Source organism: Condylura cristata, unplaced genomic scaffold (assembly GCF_000260355.1).
Source record: "Condylura cristata isolate star-nosed mole 26May11 unplaced genomic scaffold, ConCri1.0 scaffold00020, whole genome shotgun sequence".
NCBI classification, from domain to species: Eukaryota; Metazoa; Chordata; class Mammalia; order Eulipotyphla; family Talpidae; genus Condylura; species Condylura cristata.
The window spans coordinates 1,334,060-1,346,564 of record NW_004567121.1 but is presented as its reverse complement, the minus strand read 5'-3'; positions in this window follow the sequence as shown (position 1 = coordinate 1,346,564).

Sequence of the window (12,505 nt, the reverse complement as noted above, 5' to 3'; positions counted from 1 at the left end):
AACTGAAATTCAGTATCCATAAAACAATAACTCCCCAGACCCCTATCAATCATTCTAGTTTTTGTCTCTAGTAAGCTGGCTACTCTAGGAACCTCGTACATGTGAAATCTTACTGATTTTCATACATATTTTCACATTCTGAACACACCTGTTCTTTTGTGACCAGATTATTTCACGTGATATAATGTTTGCAAGGTTCATCCATTGTATAGCCTATGTCAGCATCACCAGTCCATTCTAGGTAAATACCATATTGCTTTATCCATTCTACCATCAATAAACCTTGGGTTGCTTCTACCTTTTGGCTATTACAAAAAGCATCAAATTTTTTTCAAAGACATCCAAAGATCCCACAGGCTCCTCATAACCCATGGCAAAGCCCTTCAGGCAGGCTTTATTTCCCCCCCAGAATAAATCCCAGGCCTACCCTAAATCCTCTGTGCTGCATGGAGGTCATGTCTTCCTCATGTCAAGGGAGGTTCTAGCTCAGTTTCACCACTTATGAGCTATAGGACTTTGAACAACACCGATCACCCCTCAACATTTATAACCCCATTTTCTCATTGGTAAAAGGAAAACCCTTGGGATGTGAGTAAGCCAGCTAATACACAGAGTGCCTGGTGCTAGGCCTGACACATAGCAGGAGTGCAATATTGGTATCACTCTCAAATAAGCCTGTGTTGTAGATTTAAAAATTGTCAATCTCCTGTACTCAATCTCAGTTCTTCTAACTCCTCTAGATGACTCAGCAAGCCCAGCCCCGAGTGCGTGTGTGTGTGTGTGTGTGTGTACTCTGAGTCAACTTTCACATGTAGGTGCCAGCTGAGCTATCTGTACAAATTCTAGCAGAACAGCTCAGGGCCAAAAAGTAGAGGCCTGGCCAGGAGAACCAACCGGGGAGTCGAATGGGCATCACTTCAAACACCTAAGAGCATCTCTATGCAAGGCACCACCTATACACCCTCTTAACTAGTGCTGGGAGGAAGAAGCTTGAGCCAGAGTCACCTACCCCCTTGGGGGCTGAGGCTTTCCATGTGCTGAGCTTGTTGAAGCCAAGCTTAATTCAGCTACCACCAGATTTTTCAGCTCCATTTGCCAGGCCCAGTCTCCTTCCCCTAAATTGCTCCCATATCTGGCTACTTACACCTTTTTACAGTCAAATTCAACAAACAAAAATATGCTATTTCATCTCAGTCCACACTAGCCTGTGATAATCCATCTCTGGCCAGTGCATCTCGATATTCAACTCAGAGGCAAGTGCTGAGTGCCCCACCTGGCCAGGCCCGCACTGGCTGTGCTGCCCACCTGTCATCTCTCGGGCCTCACACCAGAATCTCACCTCCTCCAGGCCCTCAAGAAAGCTGGCCGAGGCTCACCAGAGCTGACAGCAAGTTAGATGCAGCTCTTCATCCTCCCCAGCCCAGAAGCTCCAGTGCCAGAAACCGGCCCTGCTTCAGTGCCTCTTCCTCTCCTCATTCTTAAGATGGAAATGCTACAGGAAAGGACCAGAAGGTGAGTTCATGAAGGGGACAGTGTCCTGGCTGACTGGCTTTCCTCTGGAGAATGGAATCCTGGAAGAGGTTGAGTTTGGGGAGCAAGCCAACCTGGGTTTCCTTTTTTTTTCTTTTTAATTTACACAACATTGCATTATGACATTGAGCAAGTTTCAGGGGTGTCTCACTGAAAACAAACATGTGTACAGACTGCATAAAGTTCACCACTGAAAGGCAATGCTATCCATCACCTTATCAACAAACAAAAATATGGGGGACACCTTATCGCTGTCCCCTTTTACATGATTTACCTACCCCCGGCCCCTTTCCTGCTGGTGACCACTGATTAGTCTTATAGTCCAAAAACCTTTTTTGTTGTTTTATTTAGTTCAAATTGTTTCCTCTACAGACCACATATGAGTGAAATCACAGGTGGTTGTCTTTTTCCATCTAGCTTATTTTGCAAAGTATAATACTCACATTTGTGACTAACGGCAAGATTTCATCTTTTGTTTTCGAGCCAAGTAGTTTTCCACTGTATGTATATACCACGTCTACCATTTCTATCAACGGGCATCTAGGTTGTTTCCAGTTCTTGACTATCATAAATAATGCTGCAGTACACCTGGGATTGCACCTAGCTCTTCAAATTTGAATTTTTCAGGTAAGTTGGGCTAGCTCTTTCGCTTCCACACTCACTAGTTGTAGGTGGCATCATCAAGGCTGCTGTCCTACTAACCCCACTTCCCTCAGGTGCCAGGGGCTGGGGGCTGGGTTCTGTGACCCTGTTCTCTGGCCATAGCTGATGGAGCTTGGGGAGAAGCGCCAAGCCCACCACTTTCACAATACAGTAAATATCCCTAAGCAAGCCGCATCTCAAATGCAAATGGGGGGTGTTCCCAGTATAAGCTCAATCTCCATCTACTTCTGAATTCCAATCCAGAAGTATACATACTTGTATACAAATGCATGATTGTCAAATCCCTGCAATATGCAGCCTGAATGGCTCCCAGAAAGGTAGCTCCTGGACCCCAATCTTCCTCCCCACCACCCACACACTCCACCCAGGTCTGTCACCTGCTACTGAGGTCCCAGAGGCTCCTGTGCACTTTCTCCTCCAGAGACGTGACTCTTCAACCTTTTCCGAAAATTTGGGAAACAACTCCCCATCCTTCCAATAAACCCTTGTTTAGTGCCTAGGCCAAAAGAAACTTAACTAATATACTATGTGGCCTTAGACCAATTAGTCTGTGTGCATCTGAAGTAGTGCAAAGCCCCTTGCAGAACCTCTATGAAGCATAGCAACTCTCCTTCCCTGGTAAGACACAGGGCAGGAGGACATCAGAGGGGAGGAAGCAAGAAGAAACTCAGGTGTGAAAACAGGAATGAGAACAGGATGCCAAGTCAGGGCAGAAAGACCAGCTCTCCTCAGCTTCACTTATGCCTCAGAAAATAACTCACCCTGACCCCCTTCCCAGCATGCCCCACTCCCCAGCATTAACTACGCTAATGCTTTCAAACAGGCCCTGATCATTGGTGAGTGTCTGCATCTGTGCAGGCTAAGTCCATGGGCACTGGCCTTCTTGATACCCCTGGATGAGAATGACGACTGTAAAGATATAGCAGGAGAATAATGGTCCTGAAAGAAGTCTACCCCCAACCTTCCAGAACCTTCAATGTAGCAAAAGGGAATTAAGAGTGTAGAAGAATTTAAGGCTCCTAGTCAGATTATAGAGCACCCTGAATCATCCAGGTAGGCTCAATATTGTCACATGAGCAATTAAAAACAAAAGAAGGAGGCAGAAGAGTTGGTCAGAGATGTGAGTAGACTCAACCTACCACCACTGGTCTTGAAAATGGAGAAAGGTGTTTCAACTAATGCAGCCACCTCTGGACTGGAATGACCCTCAGTTCATACCCAGCAAATGAACAGCAAACTCAGTCTGACACACACAAGGAACTGGGTCTGTCAACAATCTGAAAAAACAATGAAACTGATTCCCCTAGGACCTCCAGAGCAGCACACAGCCCTGCTGACACCTTGATTTTGACATGGGGAAACGTGTGTCAGACTTCTAATCTCCACTGTAAGATAATAAATTAGTGTTAAATTAAGTCACTAAGCCCACTGCAGTCTGTTACAGCAGCAATAAAACTTACATAGGTGGTACAAGTTTGTGTTAAGTGTTTTATATGTATGGTCACGATTAATCTTCACTGCAGTCCTGTTAGATAATAACCATTGTCATCCTCTCCATTTTTGAAAATGGGATAAAATATCTAGAGAAGCAATGCCCCATTCCCAAGTCATGCAGCCACTAAGGAAGGAGTTGAGCCTGGATTCCAAATCAATCAGTCTCCAGAGGGTGTGCAGTCATGGTTCCCTAGGGCGCAGGACAGAATTGCTAAGTAACAATTGGTTCCCCAAAAGACACACACACACAGAGTACTTACATCCTGGCCCTCTTCTGCTACGCCATTGTTGTGCTGGTTAGCTCTGATGACCTTTAGGCGAAGACGTTCACTTGTATTGTTTGATTATAAAGCACTCAGTATTTTTTGGTTTGGTAGGTTCTGATAGCATCTGATATAAGGGTCACCAAGCTCCGCAGCCTTTTCAGGACGAGAAAAGTCACAAGGAAGATTGTTGAGCCTCTTTAGAAAGTATTCGAACCAAAGTGCACTCCTCCCAATCCCCATCACAGTCGAGAAAACCCACTGGCTCTCACAAAAATAATCATCTTAATAATTCTTTTTTAAAAGTCAAAAGAACCATATATTTTTAAAAAAGTAGCATTAAAAGACTTGGGTTAATGGCAGGGGACACACAGGAATCTTAAAAGTTGGTGTGGTTTCTTTTACTATATGAAGAGATAAAAATGACTGACATCACAAAAATTGTGAATTGACACAAAGAGGTGCGATTGCTGACATTTCTTGGTCAAAAATTCTCAGAATTATAAAATGGAATAACAATGATCACAAATAGCCGTGTTTTTCCAGACTGTGCTCGACTGAATTACAGAAGGGGTTTCACCTACTGCTAATCCCGCAATGACTTTTCGTTTTTCATATCTGGTGTTATTTCCTCCTTTTGCAAAAGACAATCATGATTTAGCAACCCTGACCCAGGGGGCCCTTCGTCTTGAGTGGAGAGTGCACAGAATCTCCCTCCCTCCCTGCCACCTCTATCTCCCACAAGGCTTTGCTGAGATCTCCAAAGGGAACTTCTCTTTTTATTTAAAAAGAAGAAAACCTGCTGTGAAATCTAGGTAACCCATGAGTGAAGAGTCTTTCAGTTCAGCAAACAACAAATTAGGAAGAGTGTCATCAATTTCCCATGAAGCACATGGCGGCAACCTCAGCTGGGAACCATGGGGGCGTCAGAAGAGACATCTTTCTCACTTTCGTTCTTCCTGTGATTCCTGAAATAAAGAGAGAAATCACAATTTGACTTGTTACTCAAACAGCCTTAGGCCAAGAACAAAGGAGGAAATGGATATTGAATATCTGTCGTGTCTCGGAGGTTGCAGAATAACAAAGTGAATGTGTTTTGACCTGGGAGCTCCGTTGTGCCCATGACATGCATCACCTTATCTGTTATTCACAGTAATAACACAAATCCCCTACATGCAGAGGGGAAAGCAGAGGCCAAGACAAGTTCTGTCTCAGTTTGTAGATGGTGAAGTCCAGATTTGAAGCCCAGGCCACAAGTATCACAAGCGTCAGCTACTACAGTAGTTACAGGTGGGAAATCCACCATGGGCTGGGCAGCTGGAGTGGGTGGGGTCGAATTTGAAAACCACATTGTCTTTTCCCCAAAATGAAACAGGTTTAAGGAAGGTGGGATGGATGTAGGGAAAGGCTCCCCTTGAGGGGACTTCCTACTTAAATGCAAGTGGTGGCAGCCACGCGTCTGAGCCATGGCAGACGGAGCAGGTGGGGTGGTTTCTCACTGACTTTCAGTGGGCTGGAGCAAGAAAAGTGCAAGACGGTAAAAGAGGAACTGTTGCAAGGTTGCGGAGAAGGGGCTGAGTAAGCTCTGCCTGGTGAGCTAGCCAGAGCCCAGGGTGCCCCCAGTCACACCTGCACACAACCTGCTCCCAGACAAACAGGCTTTTCTCACACTAGGGACCCATCTGCCATCTGAAGAGGAGAAAGCTGATAGCAAGAGCTACGAATGCACATCTCAAGAGGCTGGAAGCACCTTCTTCAAGTTGCCCCTCTTTTTTCTCCAGCACCTTACACCCAAGCAGAGCATTTAAGCAGTTGTGATCTCTTCTTCTTTAAAACAACTTCTTTCTCACCACAACATATAAGCGACATCTTGAGATGAGGTGACTGTGCCATGAAGTGTCTGTGGTCCCAGGAACAATCTAGGGACCACACATTCCTTCACGACTCACCTAGAGCCCACCACTTGTCTGATGTCCCTCCAGATACCACTGCACCAGGCAGAGGGAAGAAGCAGCAAGCGTGGCGATGGCTGTGCAGCTGGATGCAAGGTGTTGGTGGAACTCCAGGAGCATGGGAAATGTGGGATCCACAGTGGAATAAGGAAAACAACATGATCTCCTTACTCTGAGCTCGAGATAGCCATGCCAGAAAACTTACAATTTAGGCCACTCTGCTCTTACTGGAAGCCCTGCCACAAACTAAGAAGCCACCAAGATGGGTGACTGAGGGCTCTGTGCAGAGTCCCATCCAGACACCTAACAGAACGGAAGAGCTAAAGGAGGACCTGAAGATGATCCACACCGAGCCCTCCTGTAACTAGCAGAGAAAATGACCTGGACAAAGCGTTCCCAGAAGAGTCAGGAGCCTGTCCAAGAAAACTGGATTGAGTATCAGATCAAAAAGCTGAAGTTTATGATCATAAACTAAACAAGAAATTCTCAAATAAGACACAAAAATCACCAAGCTATTATGCTAAATTGAAATTTATTAAAATTACAAATATCTATTAAGAGGACATGATGAGAAAGTATAAAAAAACAAGTATACTGAAAAACTAACGTTAGTAAGTCTAGTCAACAAAGGACTCATACCCAGGATATATTTTAAAAAAAACTGCCTCAATCAGATAATGATCAACAACCCAATTTAAAAATTGAATAATTAATATAAACAGGCACCTCACAAAAGGAAATACCCAAATGGTCACAAAAACATCTAAATAGGCATATGTGACCTTTTTTGAGATATATTTATTTTTTTGAGATATATTTATGCATACAGTACTGGGGTACAGGGGTGGTGAGAGGCTTCACCAGAGACAGAGTGGGGAGCAGAAAAGGCAGATTGATAAATACACTGCTGAAGAGAGCAGCGGGTAAGACAAGAGAGATCTGTTCCGTGTGGGTCAGCATCCTGGCCGGGGATCGAACTTGTGCTGAAGTAGCTGTGGCTAGCTTCGAAGTGCTGCGCTTTATTTAACCTGTTGCACCACCAGGGAGGGCCCACATATGACATTTTTATGAGATACTATCACACACACTACAGGAAGGAAGCTAAGAGTACCAAGTGTCGGGGGACTGTGCAAAAAGAGATGTTTATATACTGTTAGGGACGTAAACTGATACACCCACTTTGGACAGTTGCTGAATTATTCCCTGAATCTGAATGATGGCTCACCTTATACCCCATCCATTCCAGTCCTAGGCACGTACCCACAGAAATCCTACATTTATTCACCAGGAAACATGTTCATAGTGGCCTTGTTCACAGTAGTCCAAAAGCTGAAAACATGTTTAGCAAGGGTCGATGAATAGCGTTTGAATAAACTGGGACTATACAACTCTGCACGGCAACAAAAAAGAGAGAACCATCACTGTCCATAACATGGGCAAATCTCACCCGTGCAATAGGAAGCAACAGAAATGATGCTCAAAGACTAGTTGTGATTCCACTTATTCCAAGCTCCACAAAGCTGACGAAACCAGCCTATTGCCCTGAATGTCAAATGAGCGCTTGCCCTTCAGGGTGTAGCCCTTGGGAGGAACCCCCACTGGGGGGTGGAGGTGCTCAATGCTTTTGTCTAAGTGGGGTATAGAAGCGTGCGTTGACCCTGCAATAATTCAGTGCAATATACATATTGCCCCTTATATATGCTTTACTTACATGAAAAGGTTTACTCCAAAAGCAATGGAAAGGTCATCCAGAAACAGCCAGGAGGAGTAGGAGCAGACAGCAGGCAGGTGAGAGTGAGACTGAGCAGAACCCGTGGAGAAAGTCCCAGGCAAGACAGGGAGTTGCCTTGTGTCAGCTTTGCCAGGAGGGATCAAGAACTGTGTCCTGTGGAGATGGAACAGCTGCTTCTCCGAGTATCAGCGACAGAGCCATGGAGGAGCCCTGACTCCATCCGCACGGGGGCCTTTATCTCATGTGCCTCCTCCCCGTAGTTTTGAACCATATCCAATTCCTTTCCTTCAGATAGCACAAGAGGAAGGAATGCACATAGACAAAATCGACTAAAAAGTGTCTCTAAAGATGACCAGGGAAAAATACGAGGCAGCTTTGGAAAGCCAGCATGCAAGCCTGAAGCTCCAGGACATCACTCTCCTGCCGCTGGGAGCTGTCACAGCCACTTCAACAGCACCGCTAACTAGCGCAGCTGGGAGTGCACCATGTGTCAGGCAGTGTCCTACACACTTCAGACACAGGATTAACTTGCCCAGTCCTCCCAATAAATCTAGGCAGCATATTTTACTGTCATCATCCCCAACCTCCAGATGAGAACACAGAGGTACAAAATGGAGGCACTTCTCCAAGTTCTTACCGTGAATTAGAGGAGCGGGGATTTGACCCACACCCTCCCCATCTGCACTCCCCACCTGCTGATAACACACGTCCAGGTCACCTTGATGGCTTTCCAAGTTCAGCTTCTGCAAGACTGGGATACATTCTGGAGAAATAGTGCTAAGGACTTCAAATCCACTGCGCAAAATCCATGACATTTTTTCTATATAAAGATGGCGCACTTCTAAGTCCGATTCCCCTCAGAGAATTTGTCAATGAAAGAGTCATGTTATAGGGCCCTCCCTGGTGGTGCAGCAGGTTAAAGCACAGCATTCAGAAGCTAACGCTGGCCCTCCCTGGTGGCGCAGCGGGTTAAAACACAGCACTGAGAAGCTAAAGCCACTTCCGCATGAGTTCGATTCACGCCTGACCCGGGGGGTGACCACATGGCCTGGCAGACCTCTCCTGACCAGCCCATTGCTCCCCTCAGCAGTGTACTTCATAGATCTGCCTGTTCTGCTCCCCGCTCTGTCCCTGGTGAAGGCTCTCGCCGCCCCTGACCTCTGGCCTGTACCCCGGTTCTGTATGCACAAATAAATAAATCTTTAAAAAAAAAATGTAAAGAAGCTAAAGCCACCTCAGGATGAGTTCAATCCCCGCCCCAGAGGTGAGCCACGTGGCGTGGCAGACCTCTTCTGACCCGCCCGCTGCTCCCCTCAGCAGTGTACTTCATTGATCTGCCTGTTCTGCTCCCCACTCTGTCTCTGGTGAATCCTCTCACCGCCCCTGTGACTCTGGCCTGTACCCCAGTTCTGTATGCATAAGTAAATAAATCTTTTTAAAAAAAGATTTTTTTTTAAAGAGTCATGTTATACTTTTCAAGGAAATGACCACAACACAAAATTTCATCAGCTATAAATGATGTGTTCTTTAAGAGGCTCACATATGCCTTGGAAAGTTTTATTCAATCCCATTCTCAAATCCTGATCTTTGGTCTTTAAAAATGAATCAGCCCTTAAAAAAAAAAAAAGGTGTTTTCCCTTTAGTGAGAACTTTTCCAAGAAGACAATTGTCTCTCTACAGAGAGAACTGTCTGTGATGGCATTTCTCACAACCATTCCACCATTCCAGGCGGCGCCCAGGGGACAGCCGCTAGCTGGTCAGATCTGTCACAACCCCTTGAGGCAGACCTGTTTGCTGCCAGAGCAGTTCACAAGCATCAGGAGGGAAAACTGAGCCTCTTACATAGTAATGCTGAGATCCGTGATGCACTCCGCCCTGCTGTAGCTGGCAGTTCCAGAAGCAAGCTGGTGGATGGGGGTTCACACAAGTGAACTTCCTTGCTTCTTCTTAGGGCTAAAATGTAGGAGCACAGATGTAAACTGGGCTGCGGATCCCATCTTAAATCTCTGCACCCTATTTCAAGTTGGAAAAGTCTACATTGGGTTATAGCTGCTTCTTTTTCAAATGGAAACTTGTCTTTATCATTTATGGGGATTCCTAAGACATTGGCTTTCCAAAGTGGTAAAGAACAGGCACACCTTAGAATGCGCTAGAAATCACTTGTGCTGCTGTTAATAACCCAGCAAACTTCAGGGCACCATCTGTGAACACTATCCCAAGTCACTCAGTTACCAGCCCCCCACTCTCACCCCTTCCCCATCACTGCAGCTAACCCCTTCAAAACCTATGGTCACAAAAGGAACCCCTCCCCCCACCCTTTTTTATGCTCAGAGTAGACATCCTCAGTCCCACTGGGACCAAAAAAAAAAAGACAGGGATAATACTGCTGCTCAGTGTGTGGGCCTGGCAATGTTGTGCCTTCAGTGAAAGCCAGAGTTGCCTCAAGTATCACCTTTCAGGAAAGACAGTATGAGTTTTATCATTCATCTTCCTTTCCAGATCCCTGCTTTTGTTTCTTGTAAGGAAATTATTTTCTTTTGTGGCATTGTGAAAAAGTTATTAATATTTCCTTCAGGTAGGAAAATTCCAGATCATTTCTACAAAATGTCATGTCTCAGTCATTACCATACAAAGGTCTGTGTAAATGGTCTGCCCCAAAACAATGCAAGTCATAAAACAATTGTTTTTATTTCTACTGATTCTATTAATCCGATTTCATTCTGATGAACTGACAGAATATGCTGAGTCCGCCCCCCCCCCCACCGCCATAACCTGGTTAGAGCCTGATGCCTGCCTCCTGTACTGGGAAAACTCTAGCACCCCAAGTCCTGCCCATAAAAAGGAGGGAAAATCGTATTCTGTCCTTGAAGTGTACCACGCATAGCCCCTGCTCCAGCATTGATGCCCCAGCCATGCGTCAAGTTCTCAGCAACTGTGGAAACATGGCCCCGTGGACCTTATATCTGTGTGGCTACACTCAGAGGGGGCTATCAAAGCACCGAGGTAGTGGAGGAAAGGAAGAGGGTCGTGCAGGCTGCTCACCCAGGGAGCAGAGAGCCCGCTTAAGCTAACCCCCAGTTTTGGTGGTCTCAAAGAGGCTTCTCAGCCTTTCTGAACCTCACTTTCCTCACCTATCAGCCCAGCTAGTCGTTCTTTTGAAGAATGATACCCCATTGACTGAGATGTTGTGTAAGATTTAAATAAAAAAGCACATAGAGCGAGCTCCGTGAGCAGCACAGGTACCATCAGATGTGTCAGGGAGATAGAATCCAAAATGGTATCAAACGCTTAGAATCCAAAATGGCGTCAAATGCTTCTGCTCCTGGGAGGGAGGAGCTGCCCAGGAAAGCTGCTAACTATTAACTGCCCTGCACCAACTCTCCCATCCCTCCTACAGTCTCCCCAGAAAGGGAGCCCGAGCCCTGGTATTTATTTCTGTTCAAAAATGATGCTTTACAGATTCTTTTTCAGTAAAGCTACAGCTAATTCTTATGCTTAATGCACAGAAATAATGCCCAGAACACACATAGTTGTACTCTCTTGGGGATCACCTCAGATCACTCTGCCTGATCTCTACAGCCGCCTGCAGCGGCCGTCACTCGCCAGCGTCTGTTCCATCTCCTAAGCAGACGTTGGCTGTCAACCTTGGACCTTGCCTTTGTCACTGTTTCTCTCTGATATGTCATGGATATTCTATGATTCTGTTTTGCCCCCAGTTTGGACAAGCAAAAATCCCATTTTTCTAGAGAGAAAGAGAAATCAGTTCACCTGAGGGGAGAGTTTTTTGAGTTTTTTACCCAAATCCAATCAATAGATGCTGCAAAACATAAAGATCGTTAAGATCTTCTACCAGAAGAGAAAAAAGAAAACCTAAGCTTGGAAGACTCTTAAAAGAGATTTTCAGGCCCCTCACCTCCCCACCCCACCCCCAGGGTCTTCAGTTGGTGAAGAGGTTTACGACTTTTATTAAAGGCCAAATTTCTTTTTAAGAAGGCCATCTGAGCTTTCCCCCTGTCTAGTAATGCTCATTTACAATGCTGTGGATAAATCACTCACGCTCTCTGGGGTCCGGCTCTGGGACCTTCGTGTTTTCTTTATTGCTTTTTTAAGCCACTCCCCCACCACCACCACACTGCATACGACTCCAGTTATCAATGTCCTGAGCATGGACCTGGCCCACGTTGTGCCGAGACCCCCAGCCCGCCACCTCCCAGAAGGCATGGGGTTGTCGCATGATGCAGGCCAGTGTGGGCCCAAACCTCACACAGCCTGAAAACAGATTCATGGTTATTGCTGGCATGCAGGTGGCTAAGGTGGGGAACAGGCGTGGGGTGCTGTGGAGGGCAAACAAGAGAGGAAGAACTAAACCTCTTGGAGAGAACAACCTTCTGTTTTTGCAACCATCAGAGAGCATTGAGCCCACTTTCCAGCTGAGGTGACGCCATATTGTCTTCTTCTAGGAAGACCAGGAAATGACTGGGTCTCTTTCACAAGGGGGCTCTGTGAGTCTCCTGGGTGAGGCATGGCCTGAAGTGTACCCACTCCCTGCCTGCCACCTCTGCTCCCACAGAAAAGAGCAACATACCCAGGTCTGCCCTCTGCTTCCCCAGCAAGAGTTAATAAAGTAATGACTGAATATTTCTTTGCCAAATCCACAAAACACAATCTCAACCCTGAGACCAAATGGTTTCAATTCCCTGCTCCCTCCTCTCCCTCCTGCCTTCAAGATAATTCTGGGCAGATGAGCCCACGCAGAGAGCAGGTTCAAAATCTTCAGTATTCTATCCTCCCACAGCTCATAGACAAACCTGCTGTTTTTCTTAGGATAATCTTGGTTCTCACTTCTGTTCTTTGTCACCTTATTTGAATGT